This window comes from Dendrobates tinctorius, unplaced genomic scaffold, assembly GCF_039654945.1.
Source record: "Dendrobates tinctorius isolate UK_male_01 unplaced genomic scaffold, ASM3965494v1 ptg000140l, whole genome shotgun sequence".
Lineage (NCBI taxonomy): Eukaryota > Metazoa > Chordata > Amphibia > Anura > Dendrobatidae > Dendrobates > Dendrobates tinctorius.
This window is the reverse complement of record NW_027361808.1, coordinates 8,402,718-8,414,577: the sequence shown is the minus strand read 5'-3', so window position 1 is coordinate 8,414,577 and position 11,860 is coordinate 8,402,718.

Below are 11,860 nucleotides of genomic sequence, written 5' to 3'. Positions count from 1 at the left end.
TCCCATTTTTTAATGAATACATCATCTTCAACAGGGAACGTAGGTGTTACACGAACCCTCAAGCCTCTAGGAATCATCCCACTAGAAATGTACTTCTCCAAGAATATTTTATTCCACCATATCTTCGATCGTTTTATTACTGAATTCTTAACCATCATCAGCTTATCATCACACTCAGAACCAACAGTAAACTGTGCACCGGCCCCACCAGCACCGAAGGTCTGCTCCATTTGATTGAGCCATAGCTTCTCTTTGGCTCGATAGTCCATTTCATCAGCAAAATCACCTGTGCATAACACAGCAAAATATAGATAAGAAAATAGTCCAATGAACATAGTGAATAAGAGGATGAAAAAGTATATTGTAATGGACACAGTCACAAACTCACATATCCACCATAAAGAGGACAAAAGAAGACCAACTGCAATGTAAACTCACAAGCAAAAAGACGAATACAGTCAAAAGGTCAAACACTGAATAAAAACAATTTTATTAGTATGTATAAAAAAATGTATACACATATGTACAGACAAACATGCATGGAAAAGGGCTGAATGATGGAAAAAGGCTATAGCAACCACATACAAAAACCCAGGTAGGTATGTCACAGGGGAGTTGCAATGATCAACACGGTATTGTGAATACCTAAACGACCATTAATCACATTTAGACGTGCCAGGAATTTACGTGACCTCTTAACTAAAAGTCATCATATGGGTTTACAACCACAGACCTTTTTGGGTACTGGCCTGATTGCGGGTGGCTGTTCTCCTTGTGGCCGTTGTGTGGCATGCCCTAATGTTGACAGGTGTAATGATTTCTCTAATTCGGCTGGTACAAAAATCTATAATATAAGGAAACGTATCACGTGTACCACAAGGTATGTGGTATACTTCGCCACTTGTCCTTGTGGTTTAATTTACGTGGGAATGACGACTAGACAACTTAAGGTCCGAATTAGAGAACACGTGTTAGGCATTCAAGCTGCCGACGGACATGATGAGACAACCACCCTCAAAACCATCCCCAAACATTTTAAGTTATTCCATCAATGCAACAGCTCTCTTTTGAGAGTTCGCGGCATTGATGTGTTGGAGATTAATATTAGGGGGGGTGATCTGACTAAACGTTTAGGTCAATTGGAGTGTAGATGGATTTGGACCCTTAATACAGTTCAGCCACACGGATTAAACGAGAATCTCAGCTTTTCATCATTTCTCTGACCATTAGTTCACTATGCTTGGTTATGCTTCCGCATACATTATTTTTAATTGATTTTAATTGTGTTTTTGTTTTTTCTTCTTTTAGTGTGCTATGCTATTGCTGACGGCCATCTGCATTTGGCTGCTGACATGGATGCGCATTTCTTCTTGAAGCTATCCCGCAATCGTTGTCATATATATTTTGTATATTCGTTGGTGCTGCAGTTTTTTGTCATTTTGTATGTTTTTGTTTATGTGGATATGCATATATATATATACACATGAATAATCTCTACTGGGGTCTGTATTTTTGCCTAGGCAGATTGGTATTATATTTGGCATGCGGTATTTGTACTCTCAAGATATGGGATAATATGTGTGTTAGATTTATTGACCTGCCATTATACTTATGTCTGTTTCCTATGCTTCCATATGTGATCGTCCGGTGTATAGTTATATGCGTATTTTCAATTTATTGTTGATACTCTATACAAGCATACACTATTTAATGTTGACATTTTTGCACTAATCGTGTTTGTTTCAATTGTTATCATATGACAACTATGTTTGTTTGGGCATGGGTTTGTATTTTATGGACTTATGTTATTGGCTCAGTTTATAATGTCACTTTCACAATGCCAATTTTTTCTTTTTCTTTTTGTCTTTCTTCTATTATTTATTTTGTGATGTGTATTTTATATATTCCTTCCTTTGTCTTGGTCTTTGTGACATATTTTGATCATTACTAGAACTAGCCGCCCATTTTCTTCCCCACATATGTCATGGCGCGTCCTGTCTCATTCTTTGCGGAGCGCGTGCGCCCTGCTTCCGTTGTGTCGGCCGGCTCTCGCTCTGGCGGTGCGCCGACTTCCGGGTCACGTGGGGCCCCACGTGTTCCCGGCTTTCGGCTGCCCGTGTGAGCGCGATCCGGCGGACGTGACGTCACCGGGGGGCCGCGCGGCCGCAATGATGGTTCCGGTATGGAGCATATTTAAATCCAGACCCAGCACCTTGAGCCTTATTCCCCCTGATGAAGGCACGCCGAAACGCGCGTTGGGGTTGGTAGGTCGGTCCGGGAGGGTTGCCTCTTGCCTACAAGGTATTTGTATTCCCTCATATTTTGTTCATTATTGGTGGTATTCACCCTTTCTAGGATGGGTGACCCTGTTTATTTGTTAGTATGGGTACTTGGGATGCATTACCTGTTGGCACATTACCATGAGTGATTGATATATTCACAATACCGTGTTGATCATTGCAACTCCCCTGTGACATACCTACCTGGGTTTTTGTATGTGGTTGCTATAGCCTTTTTCCATCATTCAGCCCTTTTCCATGCATGTTTGTCTGTACATATGTGTATACATTTTTTTATACATACTAATAAAATTGTTTTTATTCAGTGTTTGACCTTTTGACTGTATTCGTCTTTTTGCTTGCATGTTGCTTTCAAGCATGGGCCACAGCTCTGTCAGGCAGTAGACAAAATACGGAAAGGACGGTCCAGCTCAAAAGGGTAAAATCCAAAACATTTTATTTACATATCCATAAAATAGGTATGCAGAATACAAAAATGCATGAACCCGACCGGAAAACCGGAGGGAAGGTTGAGGAGACACTGTACACGTTTCGAATGAAAAGTTCTTAAACTCAGTATTGCTCCAAGGGAAGGGGTGTGGGAATATAACTAGTACACACAGGTGGCACCAATTAACATGTGATGCACATTTAAAACCACCAAAAAAAACTAACAGTCAATAATGCAACATGAGTTCTTTCCGTAAATTCAATCCAGTGGGAACACATGCATCTAGAAGAAGAATCCATAAAGATTCTTTGTCCCATAGTTGTTTTTCTCTATTACCTCCACAAATGTGTCTCTTTACCTGTTCAATAGCAAAAACATTGAAAAACGACAAATCTCTATTGTATGACATAATAAAATGTTTGGAAGCATTGGATATGCTGTGCACCGTAGGATTAATAATAAATAATAATTTTTATTTTTATAGCGCCAACATATTCCGCAGCACTTTATATTTCAGAGGGGATTTGTACAGACAATAGACATTACAGCATAACAATAATCACATACAGTAGATTATAACAAATACCAAGAGGAATGAGGGCCCTGCTTGCAAGCTTACAGTCTATGAGGAAAGAGGTAGACACAAAAGGTGGGTGGTAACAGTTGCCCTGATTGTATGGACCAGCCATAATGTTAAGTGTGTAACAGTACAAACACAGAGGGCTAATGGATGCATAAAGCATGTGGGAACATGATGCGGGAAATCTGGTTATGGTAAAACTTTTGGCTGTGCCACACAGGGATAGATTAGGTTAATGTGTTGAGGCGATAGGCCAGTCTGAATAAATGCGTTTTCAGGGCACGCTTAAAATTGTGGGGATTGGGGACTAATCGTATTGACCTGGGAAGTGCATTCCAAAGAATTGGCGCGGCACCTGTAAAGTCTTGGAGATGGGAGTGGGAGGTTCTGACTATTGAGGATGCTAACCTCAGGTCATCAGCAGAACGGAGGGCGCGGATAGGGTGGTATACTGAAACAAGGGAGGAGATGTAAGGTGGTGCTGAGCTATGGAGGGCTTTGTGGGTGAGGGTAATAAGTTTATACTGAATTCTGGAGTGGATGGGTAGCCAGTGTAATGACTGGCACAAGGTAGGGGCATCGGTGTAACGATTGGTGAGGAATATGATCCTGGCTGCAGCATTCAAGACAGATTGGAGAGGGAAGAGTTTGGTAAGAGGGAGACCAATTAGAAGAGAGTTACAATAGTCGAGACGAGAATGAATAAGAGAAACAGTAAGAGTTTTTGCAGAGTCAAAAGTAAGAAAAGGTCAAATTCTAGAAATGTTTTTGAGGTGCAGAAGACAAGAGCGAGCCAGTGATCGAATGTGGGGGGCAAAGGAAAGCTCGGAATCAAGTATGACCCCAAGACAGCGGGCCTGTTGCTGGGGAGTAATAGTGGAACCACACACAGAAATGGCAATGTTGGGTATAGGTACATTAGTAGAGGGAGGAAACACCAGGAGTTCAGTCTTTGACAGGTTCAGTTTCAGATATAGTGAGGACATGATATTAAACACAGCGTTTAGACAATCGCCGGTGTTTTCTAGAAAGGCTGGCGTGATGTCAGGAGAAGAAGCGTATAATTGGGTGTCATCAGCATAGAGATGGTACTGGAAACCAAATCTACTGATTGTTTGACCAATAGGGGCAGTGTACAAGGAGAAGAGGAGGGGGCCTGAACCGATCCTTGAGGGACCCCAACAGAAAGGGGAAGGTGACAGGAGGAGGAAAGATACAGTAAAGGAGCGGTCGGAGAGATAGGAGGAGAACCATAAGAAAACGGTGTTCTTGAGGCCAATGGAACAGAGCATAGTGAGGAGGAGCTGATGATCCACAGTGTCGAATGCTGCAGAGAGATCCAAGAGAATTAGCATGGAGTAATGACCATTTGATTTAGCTGTTAGCAGATCATTAGAGACTTTAGTGAGGGCAGTTTCAGTGGAGTGTAAAGAGCGGAAACTGGATTGGAGAGGGTCGAGAACAGAGTTTTCTGAGAGATAGCGGATAAGACGGGAGTGGACCAGGCATTCCAGGAGTTTAGAGATGAAGGGAAGATTAGAGACAGGTCTTTAGTTAGCGGCACAGTTTTGGTCGAGGGATGGTTTTTTAAGTAGGGGATGTATGATGGCATGCTTAAATGAGGAGGGAAAAATACCAGAAGAGAGAGAGAGGTTAAATATTTTAGTTAGGTGAGGGGTCACAGCAGGGGAAAGGGACTGGAGGAGATGTGACGGAAATGGGTCACTGGTGCAAGTGGTTGGGTGAGAAGATGCAAGGAGCCTGCTTACTTCTTCTTCTGTGACTGGTTCAAAATCAGAGAGTGAGCTAGATGCAGTGGGGGAGGGAGGACAGTGCATGGTATGAGGTGATTGGGAGATAATTTCCTGTCGAATCTGGTCAATTTTTTCTTTGAAGTAATTGGCCAGATCGTCAGCTCGGAGCTCTGTGGTTGGGGCCTGTACTCTTGGATTGAGTAGAGAATGAAAAGTGTCAAAGGACGTTTCGGGTTATTGGACAGTGAGGTGATGAGGGTGTTGAAATAGGCTTGTTTGGAGAGGTGAAGGGCAGTGTTGTATGTTCAAATAGAAATAGAAAGAAATAGCTAGCTCACCAGAGATCAAGCGCAGAAACTCGGAGCTCCGTGCGGACCAACGTCATAGACCATAGAAGGAAAGTTCTGCTCCAGCTGCTATTAAAATCTTCTTTAATGAAAAACCATTAAAACATACAATGGTGAAGACTCTCCATATAACCTCACCACAACAGAGATGACAGGCTACGCGTTTCGACCAGACGGTCTTTGTCAAAGCCATGTTTGAAATTTGCCTTAGATTAGACATATATATGTAGCTTAACGAATAAAACATCATATAAAAATCACATGATCACATGAGCGAATCCAATTGGACACATGTAATTAAATACAAAAGCGACATAGAGAAAAAAAAAAAAAAAAACAAAGTTTTTTTTCCTCTTTTGAGAAAAAAAAAAAAGGGGAAATTCAACAATAGTGCAACAATAGATCATGTCTTTTATTGAGACCGTTTGGATGTCTAGTATTTAAATGGTATATCCAAAATGTTTCCCGAGTAAGGAGACATCGCCTGATGTCTCCCCCACGGGATGACAGGTTTACTTTTTCTATTCCCTGAACTTTAAGGTGTGATGTATTGCGGGCATGGCAATCAATAAAATGTTTGGAAACTGCTGAGACATTCCGTATAAAATTATTTGTATTGCTAATATCATTTAAATGTTCCCTTATTCTTATTTTTAGCTGCCTCGAGGTGCAACCAACATAGGATAAATCACATTGTTCACAATTAATTTTATACACTATGTTGCTAGAATTGCAATTGATATAATTTTTTATTTTAAAACATGAAGTATGATCATTATTAGTGAATTCCTGAGAAATTTGGGCATATTTGCATATTTTACAAATGTTAGCACCACATTTGTAAAAGCCCTTCACCGTTAACCAGTTTTCTTAAGGCTAAGTGCACACGTTGCAGAAAATTTCTGCACAAAAATCTGAATCCCTTCCCAGAAACCGCACCTATTTTTCCGCGGCGGTTTTTGCACGTTTTTTGCGCGTTTTTGATGCGTTTTTTACCGCAGCGGTTTCTAAAAGCATGGGAGAAGCCTAAACCGCGGAAAAAAACGCAAAATTAATGTGCATGCTGCGGTTTTTACCGCGATGCGGTTTTTTCGCGGTAAAAAACGCATCAATGTGCACAAAAAGTGCAAAATGCATAGAAATGACTGTGCACCTTATTTTTAGCGGTTTTATAGCGGTTTTATAGAGAAAACCGCGGTAAAAACCGCTAAAAAAACGCTGTGTGTGAACACAGCCTTAGGCTTGTGATGTGTTAGTGAAAACATGCTGGGGGATAATATACTCCCTAAAGACGGTGCTTTTCTTGACACCACATTAATTCCTGATGATAAAATTTTAACCAATTCATTATCCTGGTGCAGAATGGGTAGAAACTTGTGAACAATATTTTTTATAGATGTGAATTGCGGGCTATACTGGAAACATATATAGGGTTTTTTTCCCATAGTTATTGCCTTTTTTTTCCCTTCTGTACTTGATGCCAGCAAGTCATTTCGATCTTTGGTTTGCACTATTTTTTGTGCTCTAGTTAGGGTCCATTTTGGATAATTGCGATTTGTCAATTTATTGGTAACATGTGCAAATTCCTCTTGCAAGGATTCCTCTCAGCTGCAATTACGTTTAACTCTGGTGTATTCACCAACAGGGACTGACCTGATTGTATGTTTTGAATGACTGCTCCTTGCATGTAGCACCGTGTTCCCACTGTATGGTTTATGGTGCGTTTTGGTATGAATGACCGCACCATCTGTGCCACTCAAACACAAATCCAGAAATGCAATATTGTTAGAACTGTAGTTATACGTGAATTTGATATTATAGTTATCAGAATTAATATATTTTATGAAATCTGGTATGGCAGAAATATCTCCACCCCAAATGATGAGGGTATCATCGATATATCTACCATACCAGATTAATTGCTTTGAAAAAGGGTTGGCAGTGGAATATATATATTCCATTTCCCAGAATGACATTACAAGATTTGCAAGGGAGGGTGAGAATTTAGCTCCCAAACACAAATCGCTTGGAAAGTGCTTCAATTCTGCATGTGAAAATCGAGGCAAAAATAACTGTGAAAAAATCGCGCAGAAAACGCGCGGAAAAAAACGTGCGTTTTCTGGGAAGGAGTCCGGTTTTAGTGTCCGGTTTTAAACTCTACGTGGGCACATAGCCTAATTTGTCTACATCAGAAAAAGAAGCACTTGAAATTCTAAAAGGGAATTCGGACCATTCGATAAGGGGGGGGGATCAGTGGTTTTGATGAACACTACTGATTATGTAACTGCCATTGATAATATGTTGATGCAAGATGATATTTATTCTAAGCTGGATTTTGATCCCTCTTCGCGTTTTTTACAGGACTGCAAAGCTATCATTGATACCGGTGTTTGTAAACGTTTTTTTTCCTCTAAACACTCGGATTTTCTTTTTGTAGCCAAACCTATCATTCCCATCTTACATGCCCTGCCAAAGACACACAAACAAATTTTTCCTTCTCCCATGCGCCCCATTGTCTCAGGTATCGGCTCTTTGGGCGAACACCTGGGACAATGGTTAGATTCTATTCTCCAACCTTTGGTTCGACGCACACCTGGTTTCTTAAGATTCCAGTGATGTCCTGAAATTATTTCACATTACTTGGGATAAAACTTGGTCATGGCTTAGTTGCGATGTAACTGCATTGTACACCAGTATACCTCATTATATGGCTTTAATAGCTGTTAAATTTCATTTACAGAAATATGGTCATTTTACCAATGATTTTTCTGATTTTATTTTGCAGGTTTTGAGTTTTCTTCTTTCTCACAATTATTCTTTTAATAACACTTTTTTTTGCAGAATTTAGGTGTTTCCATGGGGGCAAAATTCTCCCCTTCTGTTGCAAACCTTGTTATGTCGTGGTGGGAGGAGTTGTATATTTACAATATTATTAACCTTTTTGCAGATTCTATTCAATATTATTCCAGATTTATAGATGACCTCCTGTTAATCTGGAAGGGAGACATGAACTACATACATTTTTTCATGTGTTATTTACCGTATTTTTCGGACTATAAGACGCACCGGACCATAAGACGCACCCCAATTTTCAGAAGGAAAATAGGGAAAAAAATAATAATGTGTCAAATGGGGGTCCGTCTTACAGTCCGAATTCAGCTTACCTGGGAAGGGATCCGGCACAGGTGGAGAAGTAGTCACAGGGGTCATTCAGTGGTCCAGGCTCGTGCGGTGGCGGCTGGGCTGTGCTGGGGCAGCTGTGCTGGGGCGGCTGGGCTGTGCTGGGGCAGCTGTGCTGGGGCGACTGGGCTGTGCTGGGGCAGGTGGGCTGGGGCAGGGGCAGCTGTGCTGGGGCAGGGGCAGCTGTGCTGGGGCAGGGGCAGCTGTGCTGGGGCAGCTGTGCTGGGGCAGGTGGGCTGGGGCAGGGGCAGCTGTGCTGGGGCAGGTGGGCTCTGCGATGCGGTGGTGGCAGCGGGCGGTGCTCTGCGGTGCGGTGGTGGCAGTGGGCTGTGCTCCGGTGCAGGGGCGGCGGCTCCGCTGGCGTTTCTTCGTAGCCCGGAGGCCCCCCGCACACCCCTTGCTGGGCGCCGCCATGTTGCGGTGGCCTCCGGGAGCATGGACGCCGGCAAGATGGCCGCCGGTCCGGGGACGGCGCATGCGCAGCTTCAGATCTCGTGCCGAGATCTCGGGGGACGAGATTCAAATCTCGGCAACGAGATCTCGTCCCCCGAGATCTCGGGACGAGATCTGAAGCTGCGCATGCGCCGTCCCCGGACCGGCGGCCATCTTGCCGGCGTCCATGCTCCCGGAGGCCACCGCAACATGGCGGCGCCCAGCAAGGGGTGTGCGGGGGGCCTCCGGGCTCCGAAGAAACGCCGGCGGAGCCGCCGCCCCTGCACCGGAGCGCTGCCACCACCGCACCGCAGAGCCTTGCCCGCTGCCACCACCACACCGCAGAGCCTCGCCCACTGCCACCAACGCACCAGGTACCATGCATTGCGACCATAAGACGCACCCCCCACTTTCCCCAAAAATTTTGGGGGAAAAAAGTGCGTCTTATGGTCCGAAAAATACGGTAAATTCTAATCCTTTTAATTTAACATTTACGTTTTTGTTTGACAGTAAAACTGTGTTTTTTGGATCTGTGTTTAGTAGGAATACCTTCTTGTACTATTGCCAGTTCCACTTACCGAAAAAAACTGCAGGAAACACCATTTTGCATGGAGACAGTTTCCACCCTATTCACACTATGAAATCAATTCCTGTTGGTGAGTTTATTCGAGCAAAAGGCAATTGCAGCAATTCTCTCTCCTAAGAACAGGAAAGTGTCTGCGTCCAGAACCGATTGAGGCATCGCAATAATCCCAAATGGTTTCTCCAAAGAGCGCATAAAATTGTGGGAAAAAAGCGTGATTCCCTTATAAATGTTGAACCAGGTTCACATGATGCATCTTTGTCTAATGAAGGTAATAGATCTAATTCTGGATCTAATTCTAGGTCTAAAAATAATAGCCCTACTTTAGTGCTTACTTATAGCACTTTTTTTAAGTCCATCTCAGATACAGTATCTCGCAATCTAAATTTACTCAGAAGTGATGACACTATGGACAAAATTCTAGCAAATGGGATTCAAATAGATTCCAGAGGGGCTCCTACACTCAGTAATTTTCTGTCATCTAGTCTCCTCAGATCCAATTAAGAGCACTAAAACGAATTGGCTGGCAACCAAGGGTTTTTTCAGATGCGTTCATTTTTCATGTAAAACCTGTTCTCATTCGACTAAAACGCTGTCTTTTTCTAATTGTTTAACCAATAAAGTTTTTTTTATTAATGATTATTTGAATTGTAACACAGATCATGTAGTGTATATTATAGAATGCAAACAATGCAATTAAAATATGTAGGTTCCACCATTAGAAAATTCAAGGAACGTGTCCGAGAACACATCTATGATGTTATTAATCCTACGGTGCACAGCATATCCAATGCTTCCAAACATTTTATTATGTCACACAATAGAGATTTGTCGTTTTTCAATGTTTTTGCTATTGAACAGGTAAAGAGACACATTCATGGAGGAAATGGAGAAAAACAACTATGGGACAAAGAAGCTTTATGGATTCTTCTTCTAGATGCATGTGTTCCCACTGGATTGAATTTACGGAAAGAACTCATGTTGCATTATTGATTGTGTTAGTTATATTTGGTGGTTTTAAATGTGCATCACATGTTAATTGGTGCCACCTGTGTGTACTAGTTATATTCCCACACCCCTTCCCTTGGAGATATACTGAGTTTAAGAATTTTTCGTACGAAACGCGTACAGTGTCTCCTCAACCTTCCCTCCGGTTTTCCGGTCGGGTTCATGCATTTTTGTATTCTGCATACCTATTTTATGAACTGAATGTAAGCCAAATTTTTATGGTCTGTGAAGATGAACGGATGGACGGCCCCCCTCGAGAAGATGCCACTCCTCTAAGGCCAGCTTTATAGCCAGTAACTTTGTCTCCAATGGAATAATTGCGTTCAGGGGCGGAGAAAGCTTTAGAAAAGAATCCACAGGTGACCGAGCGACCAGAGGACGATTTCTGCAGAAGGACTGCTCCTGCTCCAACTGAAGATGCATCAACCTCGAGGATGAATGGCATATTGGCATCTGGGCGGTGGAGCACAGGAGACCTTGCAAATTCTTGTTTCAGAGCCTGGAAGGCCACCTCAGCGTCAGTGGACCAGTGATTAGGGTTGGCCCCCTTGCGGACGAGAGCAGAAATAGGCTTGGTCAGGGAAGAAAAATGAGGGATAAATTGCTTGTAATTGGCAAAGCCGAAAAAGCGCTGGATCGCTTTTACTCCAAGGGGGCGTGGCCAATCAAGGACGGCGGATACTTTCTCAGGATTCATCTCCAATCCAGACCTTGAGACGATATAACCAAGGAAAGGCAACGAAGATTGCTCAAAGATGCACTTCTCCAACTTGGCAAAAAGATGATTCTCCCTGAGGCGTTGGAGGACTTGGCGGACGTCTCGACGATGTGTGGACAAGTCTGAGGAGTAAACTAAGATGTCGTCTAAAGTAGACTATGACACAGGAGTAGAGGAGATCTTGGAAGATGTCATTTACGAGTTACTGGAATACTGCAGGAGTGTTGCAGAGGCCAAATGGCATAACTAAATACTCGTAGTGGCCGTCTCGTGTGTTGAATGCGGTCTTTCACTCATCCCAGGAACGAGTTCGAACAAGGTTATAGGCTCCCCAAAGATTTAGCTTGGTAAATACTCATGTTCCCCTCAGGCGGTCAAAGAGCTCAGAGACAAGAGCCAATGGGTATTTGTTCTTCACCGTGATGCGGTTTAGGCCATGGTAGTCAATACATGGACGAAGAGACCCATCCTTCTTTTTCACAAAAAAGAAGCCTGTGCCTGCAGGGGACAAAGATTTCCAAATGAAGC